Raw genomic sequence first — 20,218 nt, 5'->3', positions numbered from 1 at the left:
TGGCTTTGTTAGGTCTTTCTGAAATTCTTCACTATCCTCTCTGTGTCTTGACTGACCTAAATAGAGTCACCAGCACATTTTGCCACCTCACTTTTAATACCCCTTTCCAAATCATAAAATATATTAAACGCTGATCCAAGAATCCATTCTTGGGGTACCCTATTAACCCTGTTGAAAGCTGGCCATTTGTTCCTGCTCTTTGTTTCCTCTTAATTAGCCTTAATCTATTGACAGATGTTTACCTCTCACCTGAATGACTAGTTTCTTTAATAACCTGTGGTGATGGATTTTTTACCAAAGGTTTTTTGAAAATTCAAATTAATTTTATCTACCAGTTCTTCTTTATCTTGACTCCTCTCAAAGAATTCTAATAGATTGGAGGAGTTATTTTCCTCTATAGAAGCCATGCTGGTTTGTGCTTCTGGTATCATGTTCATCTGGGTATTTTATAATACATACTTCAGCTATTTTACCTGGTACTGTATTGAAGGAAGGCTCACTGGTCTGTAATTCCCAGGATCACCCCAGTACCTTTTTTTAAAAAGAAAGCCACAACAGTGCCTACCCTGCAGCTTTGCTGCGTGTAGTATCTAATTTTAATGATAGAGCTGCCAACAAAATATGTAATCTGCCACTTCATTCTTAAATTCCTTTGGAACGCTTGGATGAATACTATCAGGGCCAGTCCGTTTGCAATTAAAATTAATTTGTTTCAACATTACTTTAAACACTGCAGTCTTACAGGACTTCATTGTTATGGTACCTACTTGAGAGGTACTCTTTTTACTGGTGTCTCTCCAACATCCTCTGGCGAAAACTGATGCAGAGAATTTGTTTAAATTCTCTATCTACTTTATCCTGCTCATTTGCTCCTTTTAGTACTGGATAGCCTAGAGAACCCACAATCTCCCTTGCAGGGTTCCTACTTCTGATATACTTAAAAAAATATTTTTTAATATCTCTGCCTTTGTTCTAAACTTCTTAGCACGCTTAATTCCCATATTACATTTTACCTTATATAGTTTTGTTCCTTGTATTGGCTTCAGTTGGGTGGGATTTCCACTTTCTGAAGGATTCTTTTTTGACTTGAATAAACTTCTTGTGCCTTACCATTTTAACTACACTTTTTGTTGCATTCCTGCTTTTATTTTTGTTGAAGTATACATGCTTTTTGTGACTGTAATACAGTATGCGTAAGTTCCTCCCTGCTAAGTCTAAAAGGATATTAACCCTTTATCTCTTTTATTTAAGCTCTCTCAAAACAGGGTATTTATTTTTTAAACAAACAAACCTTCTTCAGAGAGTTTAGTGCCGCAGTGCTAGTTTATGGAAGGGATCGTACCAAAAGGTTACTGAAGTTAATCATGTCCTGGTCACTGTTACTTAGTCGTTCAACTGCCAATTACTGCTTGAACCAGTTCAGGTACCATACTTGTGACTCCTGTTGTTTGCTCCAGTACTACAGCTGGTTGGAAGATTTTCTACAAAACAGCTTTCCTTTAGCAAATGCAGTTCTGTTGACACTGAAATATTTTGCAAAATCATGGAGATGTCAGTAACCATGTGTTTTGAAATTTTTTATTTTAGAAAAGCTTTTGTTTTGGAAAAATGTTTGTTTTGAAACAATTTTCATTTTCAAATTTGATCTAATTTTCATACATGCACTACTACCGATCATTCATGAAATATTAATTGCAAAACAAACATTTCATTTCAAACTGAAATTCCAAATGTTTTCAAAATGAAAACTTTTTAAAATGATTTTTTTCAGACTTTGTTTCACAAGTAGTTTAATTTTTTTTTAGTTTTTGTTCCAAATCTGAATAGAAACAAAATTTGGAGTGTCGGTTTCCAGCAAACAGGAAATTCTGAGTTTCAGCCAGCTCTATTCAGGACTAGCTGTTCTAAGAAGCAATTATTTATGTTGTTAAATTGTTTCTCTGAAGTGTCCCAGTGTAATGCTTGAAACGTTAATATTATTTGGATAGTTGAAATCGCCTGTGCTGCTTGTTTTAGCATATTTTTGGTGCTGTCACTGTCCTGAGGCAGAGGCAGGTTGTGTATATTCTCCATTACTATATTTGTATTCTTATAACTTAGAATTTGTATCCCAGATTCTACTGCAAAGTGCTCTTCCTTCAAATCACTTTTCAACAGAAATCTATGGAAATTTTAGGTATAGTGCTGCCCCACCTTACCCGCACACCCAGGGCTGGCCCTAGACCAAATGGTGCCCCAGGCGAGGAGAGTCTTCTGCGTCCCTCCCCTCATTTGTTAAACTTTTGAATACCTTATTTCGTATTGCATTGTAGCCCATTTCACAACTTTGATGCACGATTTGCATGACAAATTTGTACACTAGGATCTGTAAATCTGTGAGCGCGGTGCCCCCCCAAAGCCTGGCATTCCAGGCAGTCGCCGGGTCCGTCTGCCCCTAAGTCTGGTCCTGCACACACCCTGCAATATGTAATTTGCCTTCCATATATAGTTTAGATCCAGATATTACAATATAACGTTCTGCTCAGTTTCCCCGTGAAGTCATGTTGACAGTTTCATGTCCCTGGCATTCGTTTTCAGAGGTATTGCAGTTTGTCATCACCTTAAGTAAGGCTTTCCAAGTCTTCTATCCTCGTGAATTTTAATATTCCTTTCCATTATCCCTTATTAGATTTAATTTCCCAAAATTGGTTTCCTGAAAGCGCATACCTTTGTACTGCTGTGTTCTGTGCCTCGTTCTGTACTATGCTGCAATCCAGTAAACCTGTGGCCAGTACACGGAATTCAAGTATTCTTTTTGGATGCTTATGATCATCATCCTAGTGTCTGAGGACCTGACAAGCATTTGCTAATTTATCCCCACAACACCCCTGTGAATTAGGAAAGTATTTTTTCCATTTTACAGATGGGCAACTGGGGCACAGAGAAAATAGCTGACTTGCTCCAGGTCATGAGGGAAGTCTGTGGCACAGCTGGGAAGTGAACCTTGATCTCCTGAATCTGTCCAGTGCTGTAACCACAAGATCATCCTTCCTTCCCAAATCATTCTCTTTATCTCCTGCTCTCTTCCATTCTGTCCAGGTTCAGATCACTGCCCATCTCTCATACAATCTCCTGGATATTGGGTACTTCTTCAAGCTAAACGAACACATCAAACTAAATGACATCTTCCTTTCTTCTCCACCTCTGTTAGCTTGCCTTGAGGAATTGGAAGGATGGTGGAGTTTTTACATCATGGGTTTCCTTCTTCCCTCATCCCTTTTTTCCCCCTCTTGTCACATCAAGGCTCCCATAAAATCACATCTTTGCTCACACTACATCTGAAATCCCCTTCCTTATATATATCTTCTGCCAAAATTCTCATCCATACCATCATTATCTCTCTTCCATATTACTTTAATTTCTTCTCAAGACTCTCATCTCTTGTCTCTCCAAATCATTCAACACTCAGCAGCCAAAATTTTCTGTGTCTGCCATTTGAAGCTGCTTGAATCTTTCCATTAACTTGTTTGATTCTGTATCAAGTTTAAGCTGTTTGTTCTTACTTTCAAAGTTCTGCACAGTGCTACCCTGGCTACATGTCAACTGGCCGTTTCTCCTATACCCGTGTTGGTGCTCTGTACTCTGCCAGCTACTCTCCTTTCACAGGAATCTCCTTTTTTCCCCCCACACATCTGCTCCTTTATTCATTTTCCCCCTACACCTGGAACAGCCTCCCTCCTCTGGAGTTCTTAGCCACCTCACTCTCCAAAGTCCTGCTAAATACTCCTTTCAACAAGCCTTTCACCACTAATCATCCTCCCCCCCCCCGTTCTCTTACCTACTTTAACAAAAAAAAAAAAAGAAGGTAGGAAACGTACTTGAAATGGAAAAAAAAAATCCTGGAACTATACAAGACTAGTCAAACCTAAAAACTGCAAATGCACATTACTTTGTTAGATCCACTCCTCTTCTCTTCTCTCACATACATCATTTTATTTAGGCCCTGTCTACATGGGGGGGAAGGATAGCTCAGTGGTTTGAGTATTGGCCTGCTAAACCCAGGGTTGTGAATTCAATCCTTGAGGGGGCCACTTAGGAATCGGGGGCAAAATCAGTACTTGATTCTGCTAGTGAAGGCAGGGAGCTGGACTCAATGACCTTTCAGGGTCCCTTCCAATTCTATGAGATAGGTATATCTCCTTATATTATATGGAGTACCCAGTAGCTTGAAATAAGAGGAAGCTGCTGGGGCTCCAGATTTTTGAAAAATCATGTAAATGCCTCAATACGGACTTTGTAGCCTAATTTTATGCACCCATTTAAAAAAAAAATAAATCTTGACCTGAACATCAAGGAGGGAGGGATAGCTCAGTGGTTTGAGCATTGGCCTCCTAAACCCAGCATTGTGAGTTCAATCCTTGAGGGGGCCACTTGGGGATCTGGGGCAAAATTGGTACTTGGTCCTGCTAGTGAAGGCAGGGGGCTAGACTCGATGACCTTTCAAGGTCCCTTCCAGTTCTAGGAGATAGGATATCTCCATTAATTTATTTATTTTAATTTTTATTAACGTTGTCTAGTCCCAGCTCAAGCATGGATTTGTAGTGTTCCATAGCCGCCTATAAATGTGGGGAGATGAACTTAATGCACTTCCTCCGCTGCTCCTTTGGAACCAACAGGTCTAGTTACAGTGTAATCTGCAATTTGGAGATGGCCCTTGTTTTAGTCACACTTATTATGGAGGGGCTTATTGTGGCTCCATAGTTAAAGCTGAGTTCCATTGTGCACATAAAGCAGGTATTCAGTGTCTTTGTGAGGTATGGGAAAATATAGCGTAACCTCCCCAGGCTTCTTGAGTAAAGAATTAATTTTCTAATAATTTATTAAGTAAATCTGTTAACTAAGTTATGAATTAAATTTTACCTAAGTAAAAATGAATAATACAAAAAACGCAACCCTGAGTCATTTCAGAAATTTAATATCTGCCAGTCTCTTCTTTGTCCAGATGTCCTTAATAATAGAATAACTCAAACACTTAAAATTTCCCATATACTTAAAACTCTGAACTCTTGTGCATAGACTATAGTTGGAGAAGTTAGGTTGAATTAAGTCAGATTTATTAAAGATTGTTGTATCTAATGGTTATGGTTATATAGGCTACAGGGCTAGTTCAGGGTGCTCTTAGGTGGGGCTGATATGTTTGAAAGGTAGCAAAACCAGTCATTTACCAATGATACCATGGGGTGGGGAATATGGGAATAAAAAATTGTCTTTAAAAATCAGTTTAGTCTACTCAGGGATTACAGACACTAAAATGTGCCTTAATCATAATCATATAGTTATTGTATGACCTCACTACAGGGTAGAGTTGAGATGTTTGAATGTGCATTTCCACAGCTTACCATGTTTGGATTTATTTAAAGTGTAACCTTAACTCTCAATTTCCTGGCTTTATATTATAATGTAATGCTTGGTTTTTGGGATAATTACAACCTCCTAGTAATGGTTGGGTTGGGGTTTTTTTTGTTTTTGTTTTGTTTTACACTTACTTTACTGATCCATACTCTCAACTTTAACTCTACCATAAAGTAGTTTTTAGTCTGGGAATAAGATCATGCTAAATTACCCTGAATCCAGTGGCCCATTCTGTCCCCTTCCAGTATTTGGGACTCCTGCTTTTTGCCATTGTGTGAGCTTGTCCTTTAGAACTCTTAGCCATTTGACATTGTATATAGCCAATGGTGAGTATTAGCATTTGTGCAGATAAGCTCGTTGTGCCAGAAAAGTTAGATACTTGTTCTAAAGGATGAATGCAGTGGACTAGGCTATATTCCAGCTCCTTCAGAAATGCTGCTAGAACAAAGAACTGGTCTCCCTTTTTGTGCCTTTTATCTCCTTATATGCTCCCTTTCACCTGGAAATCAGACTGGCACATTGGAAACATGCCCCTTTCAGTCCGAGAGGCAGGTGGGACAAGCTGGCTTTGATTCCAAGCCCAGCTCTGCAGCTTGGCTAGAAATCAATGTGGCTGCACTTTTGAAATGCTTTTAATGCAATGTTAAACAAGGTCCCTTGAGCTCTGGCCCTGCATAAGAAACTGGGTTTCTGGAAAGTGCAGAATTCAATGACCCAGGCCTGGCCTTGGTGGAATTCTGCTGCCGTTCAGCTGAGAATTTACTCTGTGCTGGGGGTTTATTTGAGGGGAAAATGAAGCTTGGTTGTTGTGGTTTGATAACTTCCTTCTGTGTGAGTAACTCTAGAATGGGCAGAGCTGACAGTCTCTTGAGTGGAGGCTCTTTTGATTGGGGTGGATGTGGTTCAGAGGTTACTCAGCTGAAATGACCTCTGGGATCTGCTGTGTGCTAGGAGAGAATGAGTTGAAAACAGTCTTTGGGTATGGAGTGTGGCTAAAAAAAAAAATCTTATGCTTGGTTTGCAAGAAATACTATTGTGCCTACCAACGAAGGTGATATTCAGGCGCCTTTAATCCATAGGTGAGTTGCTCAAGTAGGAACATAAGAATACCATAATCAAACTGTTGGTAAATCCCATCTCTGGAAGTGGGCAGTATTGGATCCTTGGCAGGTTTTGTGAGATACCTTTTGGTACAGGCTCAATATGTATCACAGTATGGAGGGCTGGTAATGCTTATGGCACCAGAATGGCTATACGTAGTATGAAAACACAAGGATATCTGAAGAATTCTGAACAGAGATAGGGGGCCTTCTTGGTTTTTTCCCCCATTATTTGTACCGTTCACGAAAGTCTGCTGGGCATGTTACAGAACACACACAAGATCCAGTCCCTTCCCCATAGAACTTACAATCTAATTGTAAACAGGATGGAATGTATGCAGTAATAAAGGGGGAAGAGAAGACAAAGATAACTGTGATGATATCAGTTCCTCAGGTCTGTTGTGTGCACATCTTAGTGGTTCCATTAGTTACATCTAACAAATATAAATGGTAGTTGTGAATATGGTGTTTGCATTCTGAGAAAAATCCTTATGCTGGAGCCAATATTGGTTTCCAGAGCAGAAACTTCTAAAAATGTACTTACTCTGTGAAGCAAAGCTATGGCGGCCGTTCCACATCTGAATGTTATGTTTTGCCTTATTGTTTGTTATTTTGGTCTCTCTCTCTATTTTAAACCCTGAAAATCAGGGACCCTTTAGGGCACTGACATTCTACTTGTATGGTGATTATAGACTTGTAGGGAGAGGGCACCATGCAAGGGAGATCTATCAATTATAGCCTTGTCTAAACTGACATTTTCCTTAAAATCTCCCTTCTAGTTCACTATTTGTGGTTCAGCCCTGTTTGTGGTAGCAACAGTGGAAGTGTTAGTGTACACTGGACACAAGCATATTTACCACTGTGTCCTCTAGAACTGCTTGGCGTGGGATTAGACAACATGATGCAAATACTTGTGCCCTGAGTATCCTGGCAACACCCATTGTTGCTAGTACCAGTTGAGATGCACCGTTAGGAGAGTTTTTAAGAGAAAAGCCTCCTTAGACAAGATCTATACGGTCTCTCTATCACTGAGAGGTCTGTAAACTATCCAGTGAGATTCTTGTTATATTAAGCCTGATAGGAGGTTTAGGTGCTATCTCTGTTCTATAGATGTGGGAAACCAAAGCATAATGTTGAATTGACTTGCCCAGTGTCACACAAACAGTCTGTAACAAAATGGGGAATAGAAATTGAGTTTCCTCGTCCCCAGACCTGTGCTTTAACCACAAGATCATCCTTTTCAAAAAGCTGTATATGCAAAAAAGGTTTAATAAACCTGATATTAACCCTGGTGCTGTATCTAGTGAGGAATCTAATTTCTGTTCTGACAAAATAAAGCAGTTTCAAAGACCCTGGCCTTGATGCAAGTCACAGTCAGTCCTTGCTGTGTTCCACCTCCAAGGTCTGTTGCCACCAGTTTAGTATTTCCTCTGCTAGGAGTCTCCTTAGTCCGTCATTTCTGAGAAATGGAGAAAACTGTGTACTGCTGAGGGAAGGTTTCCAGTCAGCAATTTGCAGATAACTGAGGACAAGTTCTATGTAAATCTTTGTTCATTTAGCCACTACGCAGAATGGCTTTTGTACAGAATATACCTGAGAAAAATATCCAGTCTATGCACTAGAAAGATAAAGGAGAAAGAGATGGAGCTGGTAAACACTTTACCATCGTTGTTATGTAGAACAGTACCTCAGGCTTAGGATCGACTGTGGAGTGTCTGACTTCTAATGACTTATGAGACGAGCTCCATTTCACTCTCCTTAGTGAACACCAGAGTAAACTATCTGCCCCAGCTCTGGAGGTAGCTCTGGCTAGTTCATTGTCATGTCTGGCCAAGAGGTGTTACTCTGAGTTGTTTGCACTGATGTAATTGTAGTAATGTCAAATTACTCACAATGAGTCACAAAGCGTTCCAGGACCTTAGGCCTAAAATTGGGTTCTTGTCTTAATTTAACAGTTTAAAACCTGCCCCCCAGATTTTGTCTTCTAACCAGACTCTTCTCCCCAGCTGTGATTAGTGGAATGTGAATTCCTGCCGAGGTTCCTGGTTCTTTTTTCAGCTGCTCTGAGTGGTGAGAGCAACCTTCTTGGTCACTAAGCAACACGTTGGGTCCTATTTGGTTTTTTTTACTAGCATCCTGTGGAAGATGACGGCTCAGTGGAGCAGGGCAGAACTGTGTGTTCAGCAGGAGAGCTGAGGAAGTGTGGAATTCCAATTGGGATTGAGAGGCCAGCCTGAGAATGTTAGCGTGCAATCACTGAGGGACAGATACATTCAGTTTCTACCAGGCTTTAAAAGCATGGGGGTGCCTTTGCATGGGTCTGATGACATTTTGACATGGAGTTGAAGGCTGTGCTATGAGTATTTGAAAAGGTAACTTCTCCTTAGATTAATTGTAATGGCTTGGATTCTTCAGGGATAGGCACTATCAAAAATAACTGAGATACATTTTCATTAAGGTCTCACATTAGACCTCTGACACCAGTGTTCCAATATCTGGCATTCTTCCTATGCCCTTTCCATTGACAAGACTGACCACTATAGTGTCTGTGTATTTTGACATCAAAATACACAGACACTACTGTACTGATGTGATACATTTCCCCCACCTTTTATTATAAGACCATAGTTTTTGTATTAACATATAACTCCATTGTGGAAGTTGTCTGGGGGAAAAGCCGGTGCTTCTGGCAGCTAAATAGGGGGTAGGGTTGTGATTTTTGCCACCTCGAACAGATGGAAAGCAGTTTGGGACTGTGAAAGAAGCACATTAGCTGGAGGTTTCTGCTAAATGATCAGCAGTGAGCTAGTTTACAATGTTTGTCTTCAAATGTCGTCTTTAGGCTTCAGACTAACCCCAGAGGCAGTTCACACTTCTCAGAGTGATTGTTTCAGGCTGCCTACATACGCAGGATAACAACACTGCATCGATTTATGCTCATTTCACCTTTTCAAAGTTTTCTTTGCTAAAACCAAAAGATATTTTGAAATGGAAGCTTGGATTTTGGAGTACAATTTTGTGTCAAGAGGAAATGCTATGCAATCATGGAATAGATGGGGTCCGGTGCATACTGACAGCAAGCTTTATAAACTCCATAGTTCCAATCTGTTCAGCTTCAAACAGAGATCTGTGGCTTCTCCCTGCTTTTACCCGGAGTAAGTATTATCCTTACTTTTGATGTTGCTAGCACTATAAGAAGACCAATCTCCCTGTGGAATCACAGGCTATGGTTTATTTGTGGTAGGTATTTAGATCTGACTGCACTGGAAGTAGGGGAGGGATAGCAGCTGATGGGCAGGGCCGCCCGGGGGGGCAAGTGGGGCAATTTGCCCCAGGCCCCGCAGGGGCCCCCACGAGAATATAGTATTCTATAGTATTGCAACTTTTTTTTATGGAAGGGGCCCCTGAAATTGCTTTGCCTCAGGCCCCCTGAATCCTCTGGGCGGCCCTGCTCACCGGGAATTAGAATGGCTGGCTGGAAAGATGAAATTAAAGGAAATGCAGGGCTTTAAACCCTTTTATATCTTGGTGTGTTTTCCTTTAGCATTGCATCCTGCTTTCTCTCTGGAGAAGTGCAGGGTGGTGGGGGAACCTTTTCCCCAAATAGAAAGGTTGGACTATTGCTGTGATTGAAGATGGGCAATAGAGCCACAATCCTGGAAATTGGGCTAATGGAACCTTCTTAATTCTTAAGAAGGTGTTCTCTAAATCTTTTTTGTCCCAGCACACAAGAAGATGGATCCCCATCAAGTGGTAATATAATATCCCTGTGTGTGATAGTGTAGAAGGTGGGTGAGTGGTAGAAGTGCTCTTCCCTCTATGCAGAACTTTCATGGTGGTAGTGTTCCAAGCCACTGCTGTTGTATCATCTCTCAGACAGGAATGATGGCAAACCGCAAACTTTAGCTGACACTTTACAATGAGGAAACTAGAAAAGTGAAAGTTGGCATGAATAGACATGTTGTTTAGTCTAAATATGCAATGAACCATGCAAATCCCTATAGAAAGTTAATACTATTTCAACTAAGGCTTTAAACCTTTACAGGAATTTTAGCCAAATAATCCACTTCAGGTATTGGTGCCCATTCTTTCTCTGTCCCCTATCCACATGCTGGGCAGATGAGCACTACAGCCAGACCTAAAATGGAGAACATCCATGTCCTGATCTCATCCTCTGGCTGGAGAGGAGGAGTTTTGAAATCAGATTATTATCTCAAGCCTTTTGGCTTTGGAGCTACAGCCTGTTCACCACGTTACCAATGGGTTTAAAAGCTTAACAGAACTCTCAGCAGATACCCAGGAAGCCTCTTACTGTAGAAGATGGCGACATCACAGGATCAGCCATTCTGTATTTATCACACTGCACTGTAGTCACTGGATCTAAACCGATGATGCTTCTGGGAATAGCATCAAGCACTGGTGTATAGACAGCAGATAGCAGTGCTGATGCTATTCCCTAATAAGTATGTGATTGCAGTCATCTTACAATGCTATGTAAAACATAGTTGCTACGAGCTTTGAGCTGTTTGTAACCACATGGCCAGTGAAGGGGGACATTCAATTGCAGCATGTGTGGACGGGCTGCCTTTACCAAGTGAAATCCAGCTAGTGGTTTGCAGATGGATGTGTCTCAAGTTTTTGGAGCTTAAAAACTTTCCACAGTTTACGTAGCAGTGTGTTAACTGCAGAAAAGTCCTAGCATCTACTTAGCCTCCTGCTGACCTCCATCCCTCTCCCCTAGAGAGCCCAACCTAGTTATAAAGTTATCTGTCATCCCATTAAAAAATTGGAGCTTAAGCTATCTGTTGGTGCTGGTGTCAAATGGTGTGAATGCAGCGGATACAGGTGGTACTAATGGGGGAGATTCATTCTAGGCAACACATTGTACCTTGCCTATGAGGTACAAAATAAGGCTGTTCCAGATATTTGCGTGGTCTTTGTCTTCTCTCCTACTGAAGTGCTGGAGTTATTTTCAACTACAAAAGACAAATGTGTGGGTGGAGTCTGCACGTTTTGTCCCCCTCCTATTTGAAGCATGATCAGTGCTGTTCCATTTTAGAAGCTGATACTTATTCTTCAACCAGCATAATTGACATATGGATAAACGGTGTAGATGATCTGCTCTGGAGGAGAGGGGATTATTTTGAAAGGGAGGAGCTATCTGTTAGTGAGAGAAAACCGCATGATCTCCAGGTGCTTTGTCTGCTAATAACATTGCTGAAAAACAGAGGTGATGCATTGGCTAGAACAGGAACCTGGAGTCAAGACTCCGGAGTTATCTTATCAGCCATGTCACTCAATAAAGTGTGCCCTTGCTAAAGTCAGTTGTTCTGCGGCAGTTTCCCCACCTGTAAAATGGGGGATATTACCGCCTTCCCTCACAAGGGTGTTGTGAAGCTTCGTTAAATGTTTGTTAAAGCTTTAAGAATTTTGGAGAAAGGTGCTATCAGAGTGCATAGTGCTAATATTTGATTACTGAATAGGAACCACTAGCTTGTTACTTCAGTGCTCCAAATGTTCTGCAGCCCTGGTAAGAAACTGTTATCAACCCCAATTTTAAGCCTATTATTTTAAGGGTTGAGACTGCACAGTGCAAAGCATAAAATACAAAACACAGCTAGACCTTGCCCCAAATGGCTTACAGAGCAGACAAGACACGATGGAAGCCCAGAGGAAGGAGTACATTATTGTCATTATTGATACGCAGCTTTGGGGCCCTGGGGGCACGTGGGTTGAACATTTTAAGCACTGTTAAGCTAGACATTGTGGGCTGCTGTTATTTGTATTACTGTAGCGCTAGGAGCTGAAGCCATGGACCAGGATCTCATTGTGCTAGGTGCTGTACAAAGAGAACAAAAGCCCCAAAGCGCTTACAATGTAAGACAAGAGACAACAGATGCAGGCAGGCAGACAGACAGACAGGAAGTACAAGGAAACAATGAGACACTATTGGCCAGCATGATAGGCAGCGCTCTCAACACACCAGCATCCTTGCCATGGTGAGGTTTTTTTAGGGCTCACAGCAAAGGAGAGTTTTAAGGAGGTAGCATGCCAAATCATGTTTAAATATTCCAACCTGCACAAAAATATTCTCCCCTAAATAAAAACACTCTTCGAGTCCATCGATGCTGGACAGCAGTGTTGAATTGTGTTCAGCGTTTTCAAATCTAGTTAAGTTTAACTTAACAGTATTCAAAATCAGTTCACAGAATCTGTTTTAGAGGCGGGAGTGGAGCTGGTGGGGAAGAGGAAGATGAAGGTTTTCCCATCAGGCCTCTGATTCATTGGCAGCGGGTGGGATTTGTTTTTGCCATTGGCAGTTGATGTGGCTGTCAGGTTTGTCTGGCCATTGTGGAGGTCATGCCACAATCTCTCTCTGTTTTTCTGTTTATAACCATCTCTTTTGTATTAAGCTGTCATCTCACACCTCTACTCAGCCCTATTGTAACATTATGCCCCCTGTTATAATGCACTCCACGTAGACTCCAAAGTGTACTTATAAAAATTGGAAGAGGAGGGGCAGAAATTCAGAAGTCTCAAAACACACTAGCATTAGAAACAGATTTGAAGAGCAAAAAAGAGGGAGGAAGGTTTTTGGCCTCCTGCCACCTTCCCTTTGCATCAGGAATTGCTATTCCCCATGCAGAATTTGCTCCCACCCTTCCTATACCCCCCATCCCTGCACACAAGAGCCAGTAAGCCCAAAATATTATCTGCTGGGGCCACTGAACTGTTGCTTGATGTTAAGCCTCTTCCTCTTTTCCTGTGATACGCTGTAGAATGCTGGCTTCTCCAGAGTTAATAGTCCCCAGTGGATGAGGTGCCAAGAAGCTGTTTCCTTGAGGAGAGCTGTCGATTAGGTTCCTGTTGCCAGGAGTCAGGGCAGCAAAGGGGGCGGGGGGGGGGAGGTTTGACACTTAACTCTGGCATTGTCTTTTGTCTTTGCTGTGGAGGCAGTTCAAATACAGAAGGGGAGGGGCTTTTAGCTCAGGAAGCCATAAAACACTTGAGCAGCTTATTGAAAATGGGTAATAGACGGGCTCTTGTGGTGCAATCGCCAACAGGACTGCAGGGAAGCAAGGACACTGGGCAGTTTGGGAAGGGGTGTTTAGCCGCAGCTGGGGCAGGCAGGAGGATTGCTGCACAAATACAAATCTGAATGGTGTTGCCAAGCCACCTATCAGTGAAATGAAGGCACAGGAGCCAGAAGGAGTGGAATCTCTAGGCAAATATTTGGGAAATCGACATCCACTGTCCATGACATGTAAAATAATCTGATCTGGAGACTCCATCAGGATCTGGAACCTTCCAGATTTCTTTCCATGACGTCTACCCTTTACCAAAACATCCAATGTGCTGCCATCTGGGTTCCTGGAGTGGAGTAACCTCTAGGAATCCCATTTTTTCCTCCTTTCTCTTCCATTCGCTGCAGTTTCACAGCCAAAGAGGGCCTCTGGTTTTTTGGAGCCCATTAGCTCTGCTAGGTGCTGGGTGGATGGTATGACTTGTCAGCAACATAAAACACTCTTTAGGACCAAGTATGCTGCTTGTGCAACAAGCTCAAGATCCCCCCCCCCCCCCCAGGACTCCCCTCCCCTGTGGGGCAGCATCATGCTGGGATTACCAGATCAGGCAGCCACTTTGGGCTCATCCAGATATAGCCTGATGTTTTCCAATCAACAATCTTTAACTGGGATGTTTGAATAATTTGAATGGTCTCTTCTTAGTTTACTTCTGGCGGTAGTGTGAAAGTGGGTCTTTGTGGGTGTCATTCCCTCCCCCAAATATCTGTTCATCTGTGGCTCACGCTATCCTGGGCAGGTTAGTGGCAGAATCTGTTGTAGCCTGTGGTCATTTTCCCTGTGTTGATTCCTCCCATTACCAAAATGGATTGAATGGGTGTTCTCTGGGATTTCCCTGGTGATATTTGAGGATAAGGGGTAAATACAAGCTCGGGGGTCCAGGGCAGTTAAACTGGGAGGAGATGTCACACTCTTATATCGGGCATGTATTGCAAGCTAGTACTGTCTGCTTCCAGAAGCCCAGTGTCCAGATGAGGGTGGTTGCTTCTTTCCACAGCTATCAGAACAGCTGATTAAATAATGGGAGGGGGAAGTAGGAATGGTCAGGCTGAGATGTAAAGCAGATGTGCCAGCCCTGGGGAACCCTTGGATAAATAGTGTGGATTGGAAGTGTGATAAAAAACCAACTCCAGGTCTCCCCATCTTTATGCCTAATCTGGACAACTATATTCCTTTCTTTACCCCTCCACGTGGCATGCCCTTTATCTTCTGGCCAATTAATTTTTTTCAGAGAAAAGCTTGCAGTCTTTTTCAGAGGCACTGAAGCTATATCTCAGATGAGGAAACGTACTCTGTGAAGAACTTAACTAATCCTCAGGAATGCTTTTTAAACCCCTGATGTCCGCACATGCAAAGTGTTTCATCGGGTTTTTATGTGTTCCACGGACTGTTTGGAGTAGATGCTGCTTTTCAGCATGTCCAAGAACTGGCTCAGGTGAAACTGTTTCAGACTACACTGTCTTAGCTACACTGTAGATGCCGAGTAGATGAAAGTGTGGAACTGTGGGATCAATACTCAGAAGGCATTGTCATTGAAAGTTTAGTACAGCAAGAGTGTCAACATAGGACAAAAGAGCATGGGTTATTAAACTGATTTGCAGTGGAGAGCATGGATATACCTAATCAGTTGTGTGCTAAACTGATTCTGTCACCCAGTTCAGTTACAGGCGAGTGAGTTCTCTAGCATAGACATAGCATTAGAATTCTGTCCCATTACGTCATCAGGCCAGTCTGTGTGCCTTTCAGAGCACCTGCTCTCTGTGTTCTTAAACTTGTAGTGCTGCTGGTTTGGGACCTGGCTTCCGAAGCAAAAGCACCCAAATGTTGTGCTCCGTGGTCCATAGTGACAGCTTGCCAGAGAGCTGGAGTGTCACCGTTAACTTGAATTGCCCTTTCATCTGAAATAAATGGACACAAGCATCGTTGCTGGTTTCTGTATCATCTCCGAGTTGATGTTTATAACAGTTTTTAGGATATTCGTTGCTGCAATACCAACACACTAATTTTCATTATTTTGTTCTTCGAGTTCACCAGCAGTAACCTGCATGTGTTGATCAGCTTTATCTTCACCCGGACGCTGAAAGCTGCTTTTTTGGGGATTCTGCAGGCACAGTTGCCTTTGAGCTGTCCTTGTAACACTCTAGTTACTGGAAAGGCCCCTGCACCTATGTGTATCCTACAGGCCCTTCCAGGAAGGAGTGAGGTAGAAACTGAGAACAACAAGACACAGCAGCAAGGGCAGAATGTGTTTTATAAAAGTTCCTTAACAGTACTCACTTCACACACAGACTTTCAGGGCTTCCAATAGAGCACTGAAAAGGTTAATTATACCTGCCCGGGGTTGTCAGTAAGGGGAAAAGTGGGGAGTAATGTGACTCCTAAGCAGGGCAGAGTATTAGCCTGCCAGACAACCTACATCTCTCAAAGCAGAACTGCAAGCTATTTCCCAGCTAGTGCTGAGGGATCTATTTCTGCCCTCTCGCCTCCCCCGGATAACCCTGCTTCAGGCCAGTGCTTCTCCTTGGTGAGGTGGTTACCCTTGCTCTGTGCAATGTGCTTTTTCCCAACAGCCATTGCATGACACAGAGGGATTTAGTCATGGGGCTGGGGGGAGGGAAAGACGTTAAACAGGCTTTTCCCTAATGAGCTGTGACGCCAGCTGGAGAGGGGGAGAATCCTGCTTTTCTCCTGTCCGTTGCTCTCTGAAACTACAGAGGAGGAGGAGGAACTGGGTCCCCCCTCTGCTGATTTGCTGCCTCTTCTGTTTCCTTTCTGTTCTGTCCCCAAAGCATTTTGGCAAGGTTCAGATTTCTGTGCTCACAGCTCAGTGCTCAAAGAGAAAAGGGAAAAACAAAGGGTTGAGGGAGGGTGGTGAGGAGGGAGAGTCACTTATTGCCCTATCCCAGGACTGAGCTCTGGGACGGAGCGCTGAGGGGTAAAGTTAGTGAGAACCTTGTCTTTCCAGTGAGAGTTTCTTCTCGAAGTACTGTAATTCCCTGCTGTATCATTTTATTGTCTCCTGCTTAAACACTGCACTAGCTATCATCCTGGCTGTATTTTCCCTTGCTCAGATTGAAGTTTAAAAATGTTCTTGCTCTCTTCATACAAGACCTGGGTTAATGGAGTAGATGAAAACATATTAAGAGTATCATGCTAATTCTTTGTTCTCGAGCTGAAACATTAGAGCTGCGCTCTGCTTAGTCCCTTTCAGGGCGTGGTGATCCTGCCGTGTGTCCATCCCCACAACTCCCCTTGACTTCAGTGACAGTTATGCACGTGGAAGAACTGCAGGATTAGCCTTTTAGGTTAAAATCTTGCCTGGCTGGAGAAAAATGACATTAAATTAAACAGACCAGTCAGTGGACCACTCGGTAGGAATTAAACTAAAAACCCTGTTTCTGCCTGACTGTTCACATTGCATCACCCACGCAACAGTAGAAAGAGAAATCCCTATGGGAAAGATTACAAGTCATTATCTTTTTTAAACAGATACCAAAAAGATCACAAGAGCTGTTTGGGTCTGTCAAACATTGTCGGGCTGACACTGAGACGGTGACTAACCCCTCTTCTTGCTCTTTCCTAAAATTTGGTGTGGGTGGAGGGGAGTGATCCCAAGAGTCGGAGATGCTGAACTTCTGGAAGATGAGAACTCAGCTGAGTTTCCTCCTTCCCTAATCCCACTCCTGTTTTAGTTTGGGTGAAGTGTTTGCGTTGCAGCTTTAGAACTGCTTTAAAGCCCAGTTGTCCTTTTTCCTCCACTGGTTGCAAAGTGACTGAGACTTGTCTGAAAAGGTAATGTTAGGAGTGCCCTAGCTTTGTGTTTTGGTAAATAGGTTGATACCACTGCAGTCCTGTTTGGTCTGACTCCTCATATGTATGTCATCCTCCTTCAACAGCACTTTGCCAATGCCTTATAGAATGCACATTGCATCTTCACTAGTGACTGGTGAACTCTGACTGTGTAAAGGTCAGAAGTTTTCTGCCCCCACCCCCTATACTTTGAAAACAATCACAGTAGATACTAGGCTATCTTAGTGGATTGTGTCCACTGTTTGATGAGTGTTAGTCAAACAGCATATCGAAAAGGCTCAGGGGAAACAATTTGTATATACCTTGTTACAAAAGGCTCCCACATCCTGGCAAAGACAGAATGCTGAGTGACTGCTTTAATGCACAAAAGTAAGTGCCCTGCGGACAAGGGTGATTTTGGGGGTGTATGCCCTAAATGGAGTAATCTCATGGGGTCTCCTTTCTTCCTGTGTCCTAACACTACATTCTCTGTGAGTTGGACTTTGTCCATGGTAAGTTATCTGAACGGGCAGATGTCTTGTCACACTGCTTACCTTTTTTCCCTAAGCACATTTTATTGGAATCTGTAACCTTTAAGCCCTGCATAAGGTAGATACCGCCAGAATTTTACCAAACAAATTTTTATGTACCTCATAGTTGCTATTAATATAGAGGTAATATTACCTCATGCAGGTGATGGCAGGCATAACCATGGGCCATAAAATCTTTTAATTATCAGTATTGTCTAGTGGCTAGAGTAGGAAACAAGTAACTTCTAGGACTCTATTCCTTTCTGCCACTAATGTGCAGTGTGGCCATAGGCAAGTCACTTACCCTCTCTGTGCCTCAGTTTCCCTATTTGTAAAATGTGTTTATCTCCCTCACGAGGGATATGGTGAGCTCCGTTTACAAACACAAAACAGCATTTTATCATTTTAATCTGTTATCAATAATTTTATTGTTGTAATATCAGGAGTCTAATCAAAGAGTTCTTGGCACTTAAAATGTTTTTCTCGTTATTGATTATTCTTTATTCTCTAGCCATTAATATAACCATTTATTTAATAGTGTGTTGGGCAACATCCAGCCATGAATCTGTATTCAGTCCACTGTATATACTAAAACCATAAAGAATAGTGTCTTATGACTAGGCTATCTATCCATACTAAATTTTATTCTATTAACTCTTGCTGTGCACTATCAATAGTTACTAATGGAAAGCAGATTGCTTCGTGTCATCTTGTGAAGTTTTTGAACTAAAATTAAGTATTTTTGATATTGCATAAACTTTTAGCTACGTTGAGTAAATATAAATCTATGAATTACCAATAGAAATAAAATTACCAATACATTCTCTCAGTATGTACAAGATTTGTATTAATCACTGGTTAAGAAGTTTATCCTTTTTATAGGTCACTTCCTGTATTACACATTGTAAGTGAACTCCTTTGTACTGAAATAAGCCATGCTATTTTCCACTGTTCTTTCAAGGGAAGGGCGTTTGGGGACAGATCATGTGGTCTGACAGCACCTTTTCTCTTTTAAAAAAAGTTTTCTGAGAGCAAAATCCCTGCTTCCCTTCAGGGAAAGGAGCAGCAACTCCATCTGTGGCCTCAGTCCCTCCCACCATGCTTTCTCCTTTCTCTGCTTGCCTATCTGAAATTGCTGCTCATCCTGGGTGAGTGGGATTTTCAGGCCGTATTCCTGAACAAGTGTTTTAAATGAGCTCACCATTGATAAGTACGGAAAACTTCCTCTGGTTAAGGAGGAAATACAGGCAACAGAATTAAATTGTTCAATTTCTGCCTTCCTGCCTCCCATCATCCTCGGATGGGAGAGGCTTTGTGCTACTTACTAGATTGCAGTGCCTCAACCTCACTGGAACAGGGGCACCCCATCTTCCATATCTGCTTCTGGACAGAAGGCATGGGCTGGTGCTAGTAGGTGTGTGGTAAAACCTTTTCAAGGTTTACTTATGAGTCCTTGCAAGGAAAAAGTAATGAGGACTGATTATAGTGGAAGTTGATGTGGAAGAATGAAACTTCTACAGAAAAATAAAAAGACAAGTTCAGTTGTGATTGTGGCGGTGGCTGCAGGGGAACGGCCTGGCTGGTCCAGAGGATGGCACTCCCTCGGGTACAGTACGCATCAGTTAGGCCATCTGAGACTTCCTGCTCTTGGTTTGCCAAGGGAGTATTTTAAGGAATTTGATCTTTGTTTCTGTCTTCCCTTCTCAATAGGAACTGGAAGCTGCTCTTCACAGGGATGATGTGGAGTTTATCAGTGACCTGATTGCCTGCCTCCTTCAGGGTTGCTATCAGCGCAGAGACATCACGTGAGTAATCTTGCTCTATGGTTTAAGCCCTTTTGCAAGGGAGCTAATTAACATAGTCCCAGGGATGTTACACAGCTTCAGAATGATGCTATAGAAATGATCTGGCGTCACCAATGACCAGGCCACGTTGCTCAATAAGTGCAAGGGAGTCCCATTTCTCTTTTACTCTCTAGCCCAGGGGTCGGCAACCTTTCAGAAGTGGTGTGCCAAGTCTTCATTTATTCACTCTAATTTAAGGTTTCGCGTGCCAGTAATACATTTTAACGTTTTTAGAAGGTCTCTTTCTATGTCTATAATATATAACTAAACTATTGTTGTATGTAAAGTAAATAAGGTTTTTAAAATGTTTAAGAAGCTTAATTTAAAATTAAATTAAAATGCAGAGCCCCCCGGACCGGTGGCCAGGACCCAGGCAGTGTGAGTGCCACTGAAAATCAGCTCACGTGCTGCCTTCGGCACCCGTGCCATAGGTTGCCTACCCCTGCTTTAGCCCCTGCTTAAATCACAAGTCGTTAATATTC

The 20,218-nt window shown here is 42.3% G+C and overlaps 1 protein-coding gene across 1 annotated transcript in view; it reads left to right on the top strand.

Annotated features, from left to right (window-relative positions):
• Positions 1 to 20,218, top strand: part of LOC112113988 (cat eye syndrome critical region protein 2) — a 131,719-nt gene that overhangs the window by 45,032 nt on the left and 66,469 nt on the right. Inside the window, 1 exon segment of the mRNA XM_024210488.1 lies at positions 19,603 to 19,697. The gene's annotated coding sequence lies outside the window, so the exon portion shown is untranslated.

Source organism: Terrapene carolina, unplaced genomic scaffold (assembly GCF_002925995.2).
Source record: "Terrapene carolina triunguis isolate 2854851 unplaced genomic scaffold, T_m_triunguis-2.0 Scaffold190, whole genome shotgun sequence".
Lineage (NCBI taxonomy): Eukaryota > Metazoa > Chordata > Testudines > Emydidae > Terrapene > Terrapene triunguis.
Note: the sequence above shows the minus strand (reverse complement) of the source record. Positions and strands in the feature narration are given on the sequence as shown.